We start from the raw sequence: 19020 nt of genomic DNA on the forward strand, positions 1-19020 counted from the left end.
ATTCATTATACTGTGCATTAGATGTCTATGGCTTATTTACTACTTATTGAAAGTTTGTACCTTTAAGCACATTAATCAATCCCTCCATCCTCCATCCCCTGGTAACCACCATTTTGCTCTCTGTTTTTTATGAGTTTGATAGTTTTAGACTCCACAGATAAGTGATATCATATGGTATCTGTCTTTCTCAGTCTGACTTATCTCACTTAGCATAATTTGCTCAAGGTTCATCCATGTTGTCACAAATGTCAGAATATCCTTCTTTCTTATGACTGAATAATATTCCATTGTATATATATATGTCACATCTTTTTTTATCAATTTTTCTGTTGATGAGCATTTAGGTTGTTTCCATATCTTGCCTATTGTGAATAATGTTGCAATAAACATGAAATTGTATATACCTCTTCAAAATCTGATTTTCATTTCCTTTGGGTATATACTCAAAAGTGTAAGTCTTGGATCATATGGTAGATCTACTTTTATTTTTTGAGTAACCTCCATATTGTTTTCCATAGTGGTTGGACCAATTTTCATTCCCATGAAAAGTGTGTAAGGCTTCCATTTTCTCCACATCCTCACCAGCCCCTGTTGTCTCTTGTCTTCTTGACAATAGCCATTCTAACAGGTGTGAAGTGATGTCTCATTGTGGTTTTTATTTGCAATTCCCTGATAATTTGTGATGTTGGGCATCTTTTCATGTGCCTGCTGGTCATTTTGATGTCCTCTTGGGGAAAATATCTATTTAGTTCTTTGGCTCATTTTTTTAATCAGATTGTTTTTTCTGTTGTTATTATTTAATTTGTATGAGTTCTTTATATATCTTAGATATAACCCCTTATTTGATACATGGTTTGCAAAATTTTTCTCCCATTCTGTATGTTGTCTTTTCATTTTGTTAATTGTTTCTTTTGCTATGCAAAAGCTTTTGACTTTGATGTAGTCTCATTTGTTGATTTTTGCTTTTGTTGTTCAGGCACCAGTAGTTTTTAAAAATCATCTGGTTATACTAATGTGCAACAACATTTGGAACCACTGCCCTAAATCCTCTCCATTCAAAGTGTGGTCCTCTGACCACCAGCATTGGAATCACCTAAGAGACTACTAGAAATGCAGAAACCTGGGCTCTACCTCATACCTACTAAATCAGACTCTATATTGCTAGCAATAACTCCAAGTGACTCATATGTATTCTGAAGTTTGAAAAACACTGATTAAAATTTAAAAGATAAATTAAACAAAATTCCTAATCAGAATAATATGTATAGAAAATAGTCTGAGAAAAAATATTTGTATCAAAAGTGTGTGTGACAGTAATGTTAAGGAGAAAATTCTTTTTTCCACTAACCTTTACCCTAACCTGATATTCTGATTTTATTAATCAAATGTCAGATACTTTATCTGCAGGATTAATTATTCCAACAAGGCATCTTGCATTTACCCAAGACTCAGTTAGTATTTTTGACCTATAAATGTCAGTTTTGTTATAAATCAGTACTGTGAAAATTAATTTCTACAAGTCTTTTTCAGTATGGTAATAAGAATTTTATAACAATGTAACTTTTCCTTGCTATTATGTGAGTAAATGATTGCTTTTGCATTAAAGCAAGTGTTTTTTTTTTCAGATTTTATGATCTCCAAGCTAGGTAACTTATACTGTATATTGTTGCTTTCTGAGATAAATTTTGAAAATATGCCAATTCCATGCAATTCTTATTATTATTCTCTACTATAAAATCATTTATTAGCTTGGTGATATTTGCTGCTAGTCTACTATGTACCAAAAATTTTTAAAGGAGAAGTTTTTACAAAGTATATACAACTAATAACATATACTGTTCATTTTGAAACTTAGGTTTATATAAAGCACATAATAACAGATCTAAAGGGAGAAATAGAAAGCAATACAATAATAGTAAGAGACACCAATACCCTACTTTCATCAATGAATAGATCATCCAGATAGAAAATCAATAAGGAAACATTTGACTTGAACAACACATTAGACCAGGTGGACTTAACAGGCACTTACAGGCTTTCCATCCAAAAGCAGCAGAATACACATTCTTCTCAAGCACACGTGGAAAGTTGTTCAGGATAGATCGTATATTAGGTCACAAAACAAGTCAATAATTTTAAGAAGATTGAAATTATACCAAGCATCTTTTCTAACCACAATGGTATGAAACTAGAAATCAATTACAAAAAACCTGGAAAATTCACAAATATGTGAAGATTAAACAGCATGCTACTAAACAACTAAGAAGTCAAAGAAGAAAGAGAAATTTAAAAAATATCTGGAGAGAAATGAAAATGGAAATGCAGCAGACCAAATCTTATGAGATACAGCAAAATCAGTTCTAAGAGGGAGTTAATAGCATAGTGATAAATGCCTACATTAAGAAACAAGAAAGATCTCAAATAAACAACCTAACTTTAAACCTCAAAGAACTATAAAAATAACACAAACTAAGCTCAAGCTTAGTAGAAGGAAGGAAACAACAAAGATCAGAGTGAAAATAAATGAAATAGAGACTAAAATGACAACAATAAATGAAAGAAACAATAAATGAAATTAAGAGCTCGTTTTGTGAAAAGATTTTAAAAAGATGGAGGACACTTTAGCTAGACTCACCAAGAAAAGGAGAGGACTCAGGTGAATAAAATCAGAAATGTGTATCTGATACCACAGAAATACAGAGCTCACAGTAAAGCATGGTTTAGCCGAGAAAATTCACAAGTCAATCAACACAGATGCTGAATAACTCATATCACTCAGAAATTGATGACAAGGAGACCAGAGCCTCAGATGCTATAGATCACCAATATCTGAAGGACACATGAAAGAAAATGATTCTGCAGATGACGTTGAGAAAGGGCTGTGATTAAGTGAGACAGACAGGAGAGGAAAGAGTAATGTCACAAATTAATATTTATGAGAACTTAGAGGAAATAAATGCCAGCCAAGGTCTGCTGCTGTTCAGTTTTCCCAAACATGATCCATGACTAAATAGTGGATTCTGTTCCTTTTTGAAGGGGCTGATAATGACATAAAACTAATTCAAAAGCTTAGATGTGATAACAAAAACTGTTGATGACTAGTCTAATGCTGCTTGAAACTTAGCGTTAATGCATATTACAGAACAGACTGAGTCTGTTAGCAAGAAGGTTGGCACCAGACTACCCACATTCATAGCTTGGCTCTATCTATTGCACATAAGTGATCCTGAGTATGATGCTTGCCTCCCTCTATGTCTCATTTCCCCAAGTATTAAGTGGATATCATTGTTACCCACCCTCATACAATTACTGTGTTGATTAAATGAGATTTTAAAGGTTAAGAATTTAAAAATAGCTGGCACAAAGCAGATGCACTAAATAAATGTTACCTATTATTATAAACAAAGTATTTCTTTAGCTTTGCAAGAATCATCCAAGATTATATCAGTTACAATTACAATTCCAAATAAGACAGAAAACAAACAAAAAGAAAGATAAATCACTTTCTAAGCAAGTCAATAAGTTTCTGACAAACCTTCCTTTTGAACAAATTATAAATTTTTAATACTACATTAAGAAAGGCAGAAACATTTGGGATGAAAGTGTGTACAGAACCAAATGGTGGGTCTGTGGACTCCATCATATTCAAATAATTATAGAATTAAAAGCATTATATTCTGTGTTCTAAGGAAAAACACAAAAGAAGACATGGTAGATAAAGATGTCAGAATTCCTAAACTAAAACACCAAATGTCTGGAACTATACCATAAGAAACCAAGATATTTAAACTCATTAAACTGTACACACCAAATATGTACAGTTCTTTGTATGACAATAATACCTCAATAAAGCAAGAGTTTGAGTGATGACTTTTCAAGCTATCTAGAACATTTTTAATTATATGGTAATTGATAAATACTGGAAACTGCTATTCTACTAACTTAAAAAAAGTACTTTTAAGTGGCAGTGTTTTACCCAATAGTTTAAAACTCTATCTGACTATCTAGAAATAATAGTTTTTATACATAATGTTTTACATATAATGCCAGGACCTCTTTATCTGTCTACCCACCCACCTACCTAAGTAACATCTTTCAATATCCATTTTTTGTAGATTGTGCCCAGGTTCTGAGATGTTACAGGAATAGAAGTGCATTTCCAAAATGTCATCTCCTTACTCAAAATATTCTTACTGTTGACCACTTTTAATGGGCTTGAATCATATGTCTTTCCTTGAAATAGGGAAAATGTGGATGACTCAGAAATTATGGGTCTGATAACACACACAACTGGAAAAGTATGCATTATTATTAAATCTCAATGTGTCCATTTTAGCTCAGTGCTACTTCTTTCATTTAAAAAAAGCAAAATCAAACATCAAACATTTGCCCTCCCCAAAAAGAAAAATAACATATTTGTCCTCTATCAACTACTTATTTATTGAGGTTTCTAAAAGTCTTTGATTGGTTTGTATCCAATAAAATAAATATGGCATTAATGTTACTTTAAAAAAATAAGTGTTCAGTTGAAATGTATTCTAAACAATGTCATCATTTTTCTTAAAGATTCTTTAACTATCTTTATGAAATTGTTTAAGATTTGGCAAAGATAAATCTCACTATTTAATTTGCATTATATACTGTTTTGACATCCATCCCATCTTGATTTTACTCTTTAATTAATCACATTGGAATTTACAGTCCTTTTTTATGATTATAATGTGAAATTTTACTGACATAGTTTTGCAGTGCATTTCCCCTTTCTTGGTATTCTATGTCCTGTTAGTTAATGAAGAAAAAATCCTTGGATGTATTTTATATGTTTTTGATAGGTTCCATTCTTGTTTTTGGCAATAGTGTTTTATACATATTACATATTTGTGATGTTCTAAATATGTATGTATCATTTAATAGTCACCACTAATTTGTTATCTGTTAAAATAATTTATTTATTTATTTTTTCAACTTCTGTCTACTTGTGGTTGTTTTAAGAATAGATGTTTCCTTGGAAAGAGATGTTATAGATTTTTAAACATCTAACAGGTAGGTCTAAACATCCATAAACTATTTTATCCATTTGAAATATCTCTTCCTTTAAAGAAATAATAAGCTCTTCCATAGAAGTAAAATTGTTTGCAAAAGTCATATTCTTTAAAAAAAATAAAATCAGTATATTTATTAGCAATTGGAGAACAGTATGACATAATGGACAGATAATTAAACTGCAGTCAGTACTATTTACTTCTCCTGTCTTCCCTTTGTAAATTTAGGTACTTTGTTTCTCTTTCCTGGTTTTCTCATCTAGAAAATGAGAGCCTTAACTGTTTCTGTCATATGTGTCTGTCACAGTGCCCATCACTTGATAAGTGATCAATAAACACTTGTTGAATAAATGTTAAAAAGCTAATGAGGGAAGGGGCAGGAATTCCAAGCCAGGGGCAGCCACCTCTGAAAACCCTTCTCTCCTCTGTGCTCCTAATCTCTGTCGGAGCAGATTCACCTGTATCTGATCTAAAATATTAAATTCCTTGTGGGTATACATTTGCAAGGCAATTCTAACATAGTCTTTCTAGGCAACTATGAGTCTGTAGAAGAAAACTGGAATTAAAGTGGAAAGACATAGGTTAATGTCCTAGTTCTACAACTTACTTTTTTGTGTGCTTCTGGGTCTACATTATAAAATTATGGTTTCTTTCACAGTATCTGTGTATGTGTCTTTTTTTAAAGAGCAGATAATATGTAAAATGCATTTTGTAAAATCTAAATCTCTATAAGTACTTCCTAGGATTGCAAATAGGGTGTTGTGATGCTATCCAAAAAGGGCTTGATGGGAAAGAAGACAACATTTAAAAAAAAAATGTTTTTCTCTTTTCTCTCTTCCTCACGTGTATGTGTTCTTTAAAAAAAAAAAAAAAAAAAAAAGGAGTCATTGTGGAGTCATCTCTCAGGAAACCATGGCAAGAAGATCTGCGTGAAGAGGTTGGAGGAAAGACTGAATCCACTTATGAGGAAACTATTAGTCAAATACGAGCAATGGGCTCCCTAATTGACTAGAACTCTTCAAAGCCAGGCTGGAACTCCCTAACCAGTCATTTCAAGTTTTCTGTAGACCTTAATAATTTCAATATCATGAGAGAAAAAGGAGAGTGGGCAAGGAAGGATACAGAGATTGTTGGAGAACTCCTGCTGGTTCTCTGGTCACTCAGAAAGAGTCAGATTAGATTAAATTCTACAAAAGTCAGGAGTACCATTTCATAATGCTTTGTGGTTTGTCTGGACAGGAGTCAGCATGCACAGACAGAGAGAGGTGCCTGAGTGTCCTGAGATGCAGCAGTAATATTTAATAGAGTTAATTAAACCCCCATGGCTCACTTTCATAATGAAAACAATATTTCACAGATATATAGTTTTAAAATTACCCCACCAGCTTTAAATATGTCAAATTGGTCAATTTTATGCCTCCAAATTTCAAAGAAAAGCACCCTTTCTAAAAAAATCTTAAATGATCCTCTTTAGATTCCACTTACTTTACTTGAGGTACAAGGTAGCAAGACTTATTTGTAGTTTAGAATGATGTTTGGTTCCTCTTTGACTAATATAGAGAAAACAAAGAGTTCCTTGTTGAAAATCAAATCAGGACCAATAATTATGCCTAATAGTACCTGGTATTTGCAAAGCACCATGCTTTGAAGTTTGTGGTTTTCCCAGTGCTTTTATTACACATGATGTCCTTTGATCCTGCTACCATTACATGTGGAGGGAAAGTCAGGTATCATTCTATTGAACCGATAAGTGCAACTGAGACTTTAAAGATTACAGAACTTGTCAACTTCCTTAAGGAATACTAAACAGTAACCAAACAGAGTCACAAAGTTCAGCCATGTAAAAGCTGGGCTTCTTGAGCTTCCAGTCTTTAGTTAATTTCATATATTAATCTGCCCCTTAAATAACAGTCATTAAATATCTCTGGTATATGGACGTGGGTTTCTGGCTTGCTGTAGTTGTCTCCTAACTGACCTTCCTATTTGCACTCGAATCCCCTTCAGTCTAGTCTTCAGATCTGGCCAGGGTAAGTTTTAAAACACAAATTCAGTTATGTTCATCTCTCTTACAGCAAAACCTTCAATGGCTGCCATCATATCTAAAACCGAATCCATGATTCTCATTCTGACCTCGGAGGTCCTCCAGGATATAGATTCAAGGATCAAGGACCTTTCTTTCACTTCACATTTGAGTTGTTTTTTTTTTTTTTCCCTCGGCCACCCCCACGTCTTGCAGGATTGCAGTTCCCTGCCCAGAGATAGAACCCCTGACCACAACAGTGAAAGTGGGAGTCCTAACCACTGGACTGCCAGGGAATTCCCTGCTTCTTAAACCGACCAAGGACACTGTGACCTTGGGCTTTTGGTGGAACACTCTCCTTCCAAATGAAAATGCAATTTGTGCTTCTAAAACCACACTTCCAATTTTGTCTGGATGATTGATTTAGGTCTCTGCTTCCTCTCAACTCCTCGGAGAGTTCCTCTATCTTTACAGAGCCCCCCACTCCCATCCTCACCACCTATCCCTCTTACCTGCTGCATTCCCAGCACCTGGAAGGGTACCTAGCAAAAGTCTCAACAAATATATGTTGAATGAGGAATGAACAAATGAATGGATGAATACAGTTGAGATGGAACAGATCCAGCAAGGTTGGGTTTTTGCCCATGTTAGCTGCCTATATGGAAATATTCATCAATGTCCTGGAGATGTGACTTAACTGCCTACTTTTGGAAGCAATCTCTTTCCAGGAAATCTCTAACCGTCTGGCTGTTTAGGCAGTTTAACATGACATATGTTAAAATTTTAGCTTTAGAAAAAATTTAAAGATGAGGATTATATTTCAGAAGGAATTAGTTCACATAACGCAGTGTTTATAGTCAAAAAACAGAGTTCCTTTAACATCTATTCCTCAATCTATTAGCACCATGGCAGCAAAGGCACATTGCTTTGCAACACCAGCCACATATTTCAACAAGGAGAGATTTCATTTTAATGAATTATTACTTTCTTCAGTTATTTGATGAATTTATTCATTGATCTGATAAAATTCACATTTACAGTTTACATTGCAGGATCTCACCTACACACATTTTGTTTAAAGGAGCTCATGTTACTTGCTGGAGACAAATATGCAAACTACTTCTGCCTTAAATTGGATTGTTTCATCAACTGTATCATATGAAATATCTTTTTTTTTTTTTTTTTTTGCGGTATGTGGGTCACTCACTGTTGTGGCCTCTCCTGTTGTGGAGCACAGGCTCCAGACACGCAGGCTCAGCATTCATGGCTCACGGGCCCAGGTGCTCCGCGGCATGTGGGATCTTCCCGGACCGGGGCACGAACCCGTGTCCGCTGCATCGGCAGGCGGACTCTCAACCACTGCGCCACCAGGGAAGCCCCTGAAATATCTTTATAGGCAAATGTTTCAGGACAAAAGAACTTTAACAATTTCATCTTTTCAGCGTGCTTGAAAACTTAAAGCTTCTTTTTATTTTTCTTTTTTACTGATCTTTTAAAATGGATTTAGAAAAAAAAATAATTATATAAGTGAGCATTGTTCTTAACCATGAAATGAATTCCAAGCTTCTTATACCTGTGTGGAGGAAGGAAGGGCAGAGTTTACCATGTTTAGAATATCAGCATAAGAACTAGGAAAGGAAGAGACTTGAAAGCATAAAGTTCCTCTGGCCACATCTTTAATGTCCAGACTCTGGTTCTTATATTTCATAGGATTTGGTCTTTTGTTTCCTCTATATCAACCCAACAAATCATCAGTAACAACTCAGTTTTATTTTAGTGCTTGACAGTATAGAGAGCACTTTCATAAAAATTATCCAGTTGGTTCCTCACACTTACCCAGTAAGACAGTTGTAATATTTATATATTTTTACATTCAACCAGTCTGAGGCTCAATGAATGCCACAATCAAGAACCAAAGCAAGGGCATTTGACTCTGCAGTCCACCTTTTTTCCATTAAATCATACCGTTGCTTTGATTTCTAAGATTTAAAATTGTTCCAGTCATTTACCTAGCTGCTCTCTCAAGCTTCCTGAGTTCAGAGCAATACTGAACGAAAATCCTTCCTTACAATTGCCTGATGCTTCTAGCTACTAAAAAATATCACAGCTCTATCTATCTGAAGTAATGCAGTAGATCTTGGAAGTTTTTAATGCCTTGTTATCAGGAAATAAGATAATTAATAAGCAAACTTGCAGGTATATTTATTCCTTCTCTCTGTTCTGACATTAAGTTGGATGCACCTAAAATCTCAGTTCCTAAACCAGAATTGTCAGTAATCTCATAACAATAGAGGCTGTTGTTTTCACAGAGCTTTGAAAGGTTTTAGCTGGCTACCTTTCAGGCTGTTGACACATTAAATGTGGCTAGCATACATGATGTGTTTGGGATTAATTTAAATGTATTTTATTCCTTGATTTAGTTATCTTTATAAATAGAAATTAATTGCAGAAAACCTAGGTATAGGAAATTACTTCATAATGATTTCTAATGCTCTTTTTCATTCCTGTGAGCATTGTTCATCTAAGGTCAGCATGGCAGGAGACTTTCTAGTGCTTACTCACATCCACTTTTCCTCCTCTTCTGGGCTCACAGAAGGCTGAACCTTCCCACCATGTGACTATTCCTGGATAATGGTTTGCGAGAAGAAATGATGAAGTAGTTAATTGCTGGTGCGAGACCCTTCAGTGCTCTCTTCCTCTGCCTGAGCAGCTAAGGAGACATCAAGTTCCAGGTGGCATAGCTGCCAGATAGAGAGGTTTCATCACCAGTGTCTCCACTTAGAGTAGGACCTCCTGCCAAATCATGCAGGCCATGAAAGCAAGAGTGAGAAAGGAATTTTGAGGGGATCGGCTACTGAGATATTCTACTTTAATATCCAAAGGTTATGGTCAAAGGAGCATAGGAATCGGATTCAGAAAATCTGGATAACATCCCATTTAATCGCTTTGTCAACTTGGAGAAGTCACGAAATTTGTTGTTTCATATTCTTCCTTTCTAAAGTAGAGATGATAAAATATTACCTATCAACTTGGAAGAGTGACTCTGAAAATCAAATTGCATAGTATAGGTTGAGTCACTACAATTTATATTCATAAATGTGGTGACATATTTTTGATTCCTTTGAATTGTGATTTTCTGATTAAAGGAATTTCTCCTCCCAGTCTCCTCATTCCATTCCTATAGAAAAAGTAGACAAGAAGACCAAATTTAGAGTGTGGGAATGAACAGGATGCCTTTTTTTTTTTTTTAATTTTAACTCTTTGCTCAATCATACTGAGGCTCAAGATTTCTTAGAATCAGGCCTTCCAGACTCAAGTTCAGTTCCATGATATTCAGTGCTTCAAATTGGTTTATATGGCTTTCCACTTTCACTAGCTTTGAACTTCAGAGAACCAAGACACTCCCTTATACTTCTTTTAGTACAATGTGGAGCACAAAGTAAACTAGGTGTTGAGAGAGGATCAAAGCGTTTTTGGTATGACCAAGATGGTAGGGTAGGAAGACCCTGAGCTCATCTCACCCCATGGGCGCACCAAGATTACAACTCTTTACAGAGTAACTATCGACAATGATGACGTGAAGACTAGGAGAAAGAATTTTCCACAAAACAAAAATTATAAAGAAGGAACCACAGTGAGATGCATAGGAGGAGCAGAGATGTGTTCTAGTTAAGACCCACACCCCCAGGTAGGTGACCACAAATGAGAGGATAACCACAATTGCAGAGGCTTTCTACAAGGACTGAGCAGTTTTGCATCACATCAGTCCTCCAGCCTAAGAGGTCTGCACCAGGAAGTCAAGACAAGCTCTCAGAACATCTAACTTTGAAGGCCAGCAGAGCTTGCAAACAAGAGAGACAAAGGCTGTGGGAGACTCCAGTCTTATAGGGCTCACACAAAATCTCACAGAGAGATTTTGGGTCCCAGCACAGAGGCAGGCAGTCATTTGAAAGGAGCCTTGTCAGACCCAATTGCTCATCTTGGACAGCCTCCCAGAGAGACAGGAGGCAACTGGGACTCCCCTGGGTATACAGATGCAAGTGGCAGCCATTTGGGGGAGCTCATTCTACCATGTGAACAATGATGATGGCAAGCATCATTTTGGAGTCCTCCCTCAGCTCATTAGTTCTGGGGGCTTACTCTCCCACCAGCAGGTCAGTTAAATCACAAATAATCAAAGAAATGAAAATCAAAGCCACAATGAGACATCACCTCACACCTGTTGGAATGGCTATTATCAAAAGACAACAAATATCAAGCAGTGTTGATGAAGGTGTGGAGAAAGGGAACCCTCAGGCACTGTTGGTGGGCATGTAAATTGGTACAGACACTATAGAAAACAGTATGATGATTCCTCAAAATAAAAACAAAAACTATCATACAATCCAGCAATACCAGTTCTGGACATTTTTTCTGAAGAAAACAAAGACGCCAATTTGAAACAGTATATACACCTCTATGTTCATTGTGGTGTTACTTATGGTAGCCAAGATATGGAAATATCCTAAGTCCCCATCAATAATTAATGGATAAAGAAGATGTGGCATATATATGTGTGTGTGTGTGTGTGTGTGTGTATGTGTTTATATATATCCAAGATGTGATATACACAATGGAATATTACTGAGCCATAAAAAGTGTGATACCTTGCTATTTGCAACAGCAGTAATGGATCCAGAGGGCATTTTGCTAAGTGAAATAAGTCAGATGGAGAAAAACTAATACAGTATGATTTCATTTATATGCAGAATCTAAAAAACAAAACAAACGAACAAACAGAAAACAGAAACAGACTCATAGATACAGAGAAGTAACTGGTCATTGCCAAATGGGTAGCTGTGGGGAATGAGGGGAATAGGTGTGGGAGATTAAGAGCAACAAACTTCCAGCTATAAAATGAGTCAGGTAGATGTAATATACAGCATAGGAAATACAGTAATAACTTTGAAAAGTGACAAATGGTAATTAGACTTAACAGGGGTATCATCTTGTAGATGATACTCTCTTGTACACTTGAAACATAAGTAAGTCAATTATACTTCAATTAAAAAGAAAATTTTTAAAATATAAATAAATGACAAAGAAATATATAGGTAAGTAAAAAGAGAGTATTAAGTCAGTTTATACTATTCCTTGGATTCTTAAACTCAATTGCCCAGTCTAGCAAAGCAAGAAGACCAGCAAGACTAGTAAGTACTCCTTGTGTATCTCCTTTACTGGGTGAACAGGCACAGCCTAGAAGAGAAACAGACATACAACTAACTTTCCAAATTTGAGCCATGACATTTGACTATGGTTTGTGTCCTCCAAACATAAGATATGATGGGGATATGATGTAACTCTTCAAGCTCTCATCTAATCCTCTCTCCATTGAAGAAACAAAAACAGTGCAGTCATTAGAGAAACACTCTAGGTAGTAATTAAAAGTGGGCTCTCTGAAGCCAGGCTGAATTCCAGCTCCGCTACTTACCGAGTTACCCTGAGCGTGTAACTTCTTCATGCCTCAGATTTTTCATCTATAAAGTAGGTATAATAATGGTACATAGCTTATCCATTTGTTTTGAAAATTAATCTATGTAAAGTGTTTTGCAAAAGTCCAAGACATAGTGAACACTATAGGGCTTACTTACTGTTGCCTCCTTTTAATCAAACTCCAAGTTATTCTAACACAAAATGAAAAGAATTGGATGCTGTAAAAGATGGGAAGAGTTTTGGGGAAGACAGAAGAATGAATTTTTGAGAAACTTTCATGAACAACTGAAGCAACAGAAGATGACTAAAGATGTCGTTAGGAACATTTTATTATTTTGTGATTGACAAAATCTATAGGACTCTTCAATCTTTTGGGCTCAGATTTGCATTTCTTTCCATGGAACACATTTGGGTGAACCGATGGTTCATGTATAAACTGAAATCTAATCTGCCACAAAACTATTGCTTTCCTTATTTCTGATAAAATCTAAGTGTTTTCCTGGTTCCTTAAATAAGGGAATTCAGTGTCAATTTTTGGATCCTACTTATCTCCCTCTTTCAAACCCAATCAGTGGACAATCCTGGTCAAATATGTTCACAGGAGTCTTTACCACTTCCTCTCTGTTACCATTTCACAAATCTGGATCCTCACCTTCTTCCTGCTGCATTGCTTAAGGCTTCCCAGCAGGCGCTGCTACCAGAGACCCTCACCTCACCCTTGCTAGAGTACAAGAGAAGAGATGGGTTTTATTTTTCCTTCCAAGGGTACAGATTTCAGAAAATAGTCATTTAGGTTCACTTCTACCACGAAAAGTAACCAAGTGGTAGTTTTGTTCCTAATGTAATAAGCCACATATGAATTTAAAGAATAGTAATGCCCCATTTTACATATACATACAGAAACTGATAGAATGGTACACATACATAAGCATGTTTTATATATGTATATGTATAAGTATATAATGGGGCATTGCTGATATAGATATACATATAGATATAGGTATATCTGTCTTTTCCTTCTTAGAAGCTACAATGATTCTTCACTAGTAGCTGTTCATACTAGCATGAAAATGGATGTTAGTAGTGAGTTCAGATCCAGCAATTAATTCCTGACTTTCAGATCATTATGCAATTGAAGAATGCTTTGAAATTAATATCATATTTTTACTTTGAACATTTGTTATTTCTGACTTGATGCATACCCATTCTGAATTTTATAAGGGCCTCCATAGTGAGTGTGTATATGTGTATACAGCCCCACACACACATACACACACAAAGAAAGAAAGCAAGTGAGAAGAATATGCCTGTCAACTTCAATTCTGTATGCATAAAAATGCATGAGAGAAGGGACTGAAAATGTAGGGGCAAAAAGACAGGAAATGTCAAGCTTGATAGGTCATGCCGAGGGGAATAATGTACTCTAAAAATGTCCTACCATTTAACGTACTAGTATTAATTTGATTTTATATTCAACACGAATATGTTGTGTATATCTATGATCATATCTAGATTGTTATTCTACCAAGCTAAGACTTCTGTTGCTCAGTGGAGCTCAGCATTTCAAGGCTGTTAATATCTGCTTATCATTCATGCCAGTTTTGGTGTGTGTTTTTTTGTAGTACAGCTTTTCTTTTTATATATACAAGACACATTAATCCATTAAATTTCAGGACACAGTACCAAAAAAAAAAAGAAAAACAATTCAACTAATTCATCTGACAATGCTGTTCATATTCATAACGCCATTTGTTGTTGTTGTTGTTGTTTTGTTTCCTAATAATAAAGGAGGAGACTTAGGGCTGTTGGGCTGATATATATTTGGGGGTCCCCCTTCCCCCCCTCACCCACACACCACCAGGGTGAATGGGAGGAGTAGAAGGGAGGGCAGGGCCCACAGAAAAGTTTCAAAATCTTGAATCCAATGGGGGAGGAGGAGAGGAAAGGAAGGAAAAAAAAAGGAGAAAATACAAATCCTATAATACATACAACAGAGTGGGGATGGTACAGATATGAAGCTGAGGCATGGGGTGGGCTGCTGGGGGTGGGGGCAGCAGAACACCCCCACATTCCTTTCTCTCTTCAATGCTGTTTCCATAGTTGCCAGGCTGAAAAGCCCTCTCAGAAGATGGGACCAGGAGAAGAGAGTCAGGGACTCAGTTGGCCCCCCAGCTGTAGCTGTTGTAGGCAGACTTGCTGGTCTGGGGCTTCTGCAGGATGGATCTGGTCTGGCTACATTGCCCATTGCCTGTGTGGTCATCCTGCTGCAGGTGATGGTGAAGGATCTGGGAGTGAGGCTGCTGATGGGGGGTCAGAATGTGCCTAAAGGGGGCAGGTGGGTAGGGAGCAGCTGTGGCCAGATTGATGCCCTTCCCTTCCTAAGGCTGAAGACAAGTTGAAGGAGGCAGCAGGAGTACCGGAATGAAAACCTTGTTTCTCAAAGGGCTGCTGGGTTTTGGAGTACACAGAACCTGAGATATCTGGCACACCTGTGTTACTGGAGGTGACTGATACACCAGTGTTGTATCCATGAGACCCATATCCACTTGGCTGTTGGAAAAGGGTGGCTGATGCATTCACACTGACATTCACACCATGCTTCTTGGAAGAGGTAGGAGTCACAGGGAATACAGCAGGCCCATACTGGAAGGTGCTGGGGAGGCCCAGAACCCCTGTGTAGTATGGCAGGCTGTTGTAACTGTAGCCAGGATGCAGCGCCGGGTTCAGGAATGTTGGCTGCATGGTATAGTGAGTCTGTGTCTGGTTTTGCTGGGTCTGGGCTAAGGCTGTGGCTGGGACAGGGGAGGAGGCATCCCCATGGCCGAACTTTGTGAGGTCACCAGAATAAGTGTTGCTGGTCAGGTTACCATCCCTCCCAGTCAGCGGAGTGGTAGGTGTGGGAAATGGGAGGCTGTAGTAATCCAATGGAAATCTTGTCTGAAGCATCTGCAAGTCATCATAACCATATACTTATGGCGGGTAGGCATGTAACAGCCCTGGAGCCATAATATATGGATTAGGCAACAAGGGCAGGACCCCAGGAGGGAGTTTGGGAGGAGCTTTTCCTGAAGTTGTAGCAACTGAGCTTTGAGTGGAGGCTGTGGTGGTAGAGTTGCTGCCCAGACTGAGGCTCAAGCTCCTGCCACTATTGAGACTGGAAGAGACACTGACCACTGGTTCAGACACTGTGCTGGATGTGGTGGAGAAAGTGCTGGAGGAAGAATGAATATTTGCCTCACTCTCCGTGCTTGTGTGCAAAAGAGTGGATGTCGAAGTCCGCCCAGAAGATGTTGATGATGAAAGTGTGTTCTGCTGAGTAGATAACATGCTGCCATGTTGTGTGCTGGTAGTATTTGGAATCTCCTCATTGTGTCTCAAGCCACCCAAGGAGGATGAGTGCTGATTGGCTGTCATCAGTAAGGAAGCTGCAGATACCAATTCACTGAGAGGGGGGATGCTAGAAGTGGAAGGTGCAGAGCCTGTAGCACCTTCAACAGATTGCGTGCTCTGCAACTGCGTGGCCTGCACAGAACTGAAGCCATTCTTTGCCTGAGCCAAGTCCTTTTGGGGTGATGAAAAGATGGATCTGGGTTACCACTGAGTCTGTGTGGATCACTGTTCATATAGAGGGCCCTGAGAATTATTTTGGGAGGTAGAGGTTGTCGACTGAAGTGGGCCACTCTGATAACTGGACTCCTGGTTAGATGAAATTGTGGATGAAGATTCACTGGCCATGCTGGTATAGAGGCTATTTGGAGCCTGGCTTGAAGAGGCGCTTGTGGTGGGGATGGACTCATAATCAGAAAGGACAGACTCTGACCCAAACTGCAACGCCCCAAACTGCAGGCGGAGCCCTGAGATATGTGCTGAGCCAAGCATCTCAACAGCCAGAGCAGGAATCTTAGAAGTCACGGAGGCTTTTTTCTTCTGCTGTTTCAGTTTTTGCTGAGCCAGCTGAGGACTGGAGGAATGGTTGTCTGAAGACACAGGAGACATTTGAGGAGTCGAGGTGGATTTGCTTGGCAGAGGAGAACACGGGTTGGGTGGGGGGAGCTGCAGCAGTGGAGGTAGCAGTGGAGGTAGCCACTGTGGGTGGCTTCTCCTGAAGGAACACCTCCATCACAGTTGAAGAGGGGTGAAAGGCTGGAGCTTTGTAAAGGGGCTGTGCACTGTTGAATCATTTGGGTTCTTCAAATCATACTGCATCAGCGATAGGGGTTGTGTGGTGGAGCCCATGTCCCAAGAGGAGGTGGTGGTGGTTCCAGATTGAGAATGCTGAGCTGCCAACTGAGCCAGGGCCTGAGCTGTCTTGAATTGCTCCAAAAACTGGGAACCTGTGGTGCTTCTGCCTTTAGCTTCCCCGACATCACCAACTCCTTTCCCTAACATGCTCACCATACTGTGATGAGAAAACGTGTTCCCTGATGCAGGCTGTGATATGGCGCTCTGCTTCGGGTTACTGAACACAAGAGGTTGGAGAAGAGAAGGAGACTGAGATGGATCCAGATTAGATGAATCATTCTTCATTGAAGGCAGTGTCTTCCCCAACAGAGCAGCAAGGTCAATTCTCTGACCAGCAGTGATTGTCACATTCCCCAAAGGCAGATGCCCTGACGACACATTAGAGGCAGTGAAAATCTTGGTCTCGGAAAGATCTTCATTCCCATCTTCAGCTTTCCACTCCTCTGTTGCAGTCCTCTATGCACTCGTCCCATCATCGGGTTCAAAGTGGCCAGTTGTTGTTGTTCCATGAACATGTTGTTCCATGTATTGCAGCTGTTATTGACGTAGTTATCAGTATTTACCAGCTGTGCATAATCAGCTGGATTAAAGGTTCCCATTCCTTGAGAAGAAAACCTTCCTCCCCACCTACCAGAGTCACCTCTGCCTCAGCCACGACCTCTTCTGCCTCTTTCTGTGCCTCTTCGAGAAGGCCCTCCACTCTTGGTGCCATCTAACCCATTTTCCTGACCTCAAAACTCTCATCCACGGCTGGCACCTCTCCCCCATCTTGGTGGCCCACCATGTTGCCAACTATAGTCTCTGTCCTGGGCTCGATTTTCTTTGCCCTCCTCGTTGGCTTCTGTTTGGCCACCATCCTTCTGTCCTGAGACTCCCTTCTTCTTCCCAACCATCTCCAAGGAATGTGTATCTGGGTTTCCTTCCAACAGTACATTGATGGCTCTGTTGACATCTCCATTGCAGTCATGCAAAGCAATGACACATTCATCCTGGTTCTTGCCTGTGATATTATTCAGTTGTTTCACCTTTTCCTCAAAGCCAGCATCATTATGGTCCAAAATCATCTGTGCAAGTCGAATTTGCTCCTCAGTGGCCCAGGGCCTCTGGTTGTGCTGTGTCTGGTTTTGATTTTCAGGTCATTCCCAGTTTCCTCGGGCTCAATTAGTGCCTACCCATGTCATCATTTACAGTATATATGAATAATAATATTTACAACGTAGAATACTCAATCTCCTCCTCATGCCAGTTTTTAAAGAATTGTTTGAATGTAACTGCACATCATGCTGTTTTGTCCCCTAGTGTTGTCCCAAAGTCTTTTGTGACTGAAAAGCTATGGTGATCATGGACCTGTGGTATCTAGGTAAAAACTGCTTTTCTCCCCTAAAGGATGAGTCAGGAAAATCAGTCGCATCCAAACATAAAGCAATACATCTCCAAACACTCTTCTGTCTGATTCTTCTCACGAGCATAACATAAATGAGAGATACAAGGAGTTGGTCTGCAGCTGGACTCCCTCTCATTACCCCTTGACCACTTCCTTCCTTCCATCACAGGTGAGAGCTGACTCATCTGTAAGTGGCATGCAAGTGGAGCACCTCGGCTTTGAATGACTGTTCACACCTAACTTCCCCAGCAACATTTAATTTTAATGTGCTTCCTTCTTCATGATGCTCCTCAGGTGTCATCTGTGTGGTTAAGTCCGCATGCCACTCCAAGGGTGGCATGCATAGTGGGTCAATATTCCCCTTTCATGTGCCTATAGCACATAGATAATCAATAACTATATTGTTTCCCACTTAGTCCAGACATCTTTAGAATTCTCAATACAATTGCATGTCAGGTGACCTTCATCAGTCAATCAGGGCTAAAACCTACTTGCTATGCCTAGGTTATTCATTTTCATTTAAAATATGTGTATTGTAAAAGAGTTCAGGAGACAAAATGATGGATCTCAAATTTATTTTTATGAGTATTCCTTATTAAATTAGCAATAACAACAAAAATATATGTATGTATGTGTGTATATATACATATATATTTATTAACAAGACTCATCCTTAGGACTGTCATTGACTTTTGTATATGTTTACTCAAAAATATTATGAAATGAAAATGCTATCATTAATGATTATTAATTCTATTCAAGAGTGTTAAACATGTTTAAAAAATAGCCACAAATACATGTGCAAGTTATGTTACTTATTAAGTCTACAGAAAAACCTGGTAGAGTGTGTAGATTTATGG

General features: G+C 38.4%; 1 pseudogene across 1 annotated transcript; it reads right to left on the minus strand.

Annotated features, from left to right (window-relative positions):
• Positions 1 to 14690: 14690 nt before the first annotated feature.
• LOC307059750 (ubiquitin-associated protein 2-like) lies at positions 14691 to 17960 on the minus strand (annotated as a pseudogene). The gene has a single exon. The product of its transcript is annotated as a ubiquitin-associated protein 2-like (transcript).
• Between the last annotated feature and the right edge of the window lie 1060 nt (positions 17961 to 19020).

This window comes from Hyperoodon ampullatus (genome assembly GCF_949752795.1).
Source record: "Hyperoodon ampullatus genome assembly, chromosome: 10".
NCBI lineage: Eukaryota > Metazoa > Chordata > Mammalia > Artiodactyla > Ziphiidae > Hyperoodon > Hyperoodon ampullatus.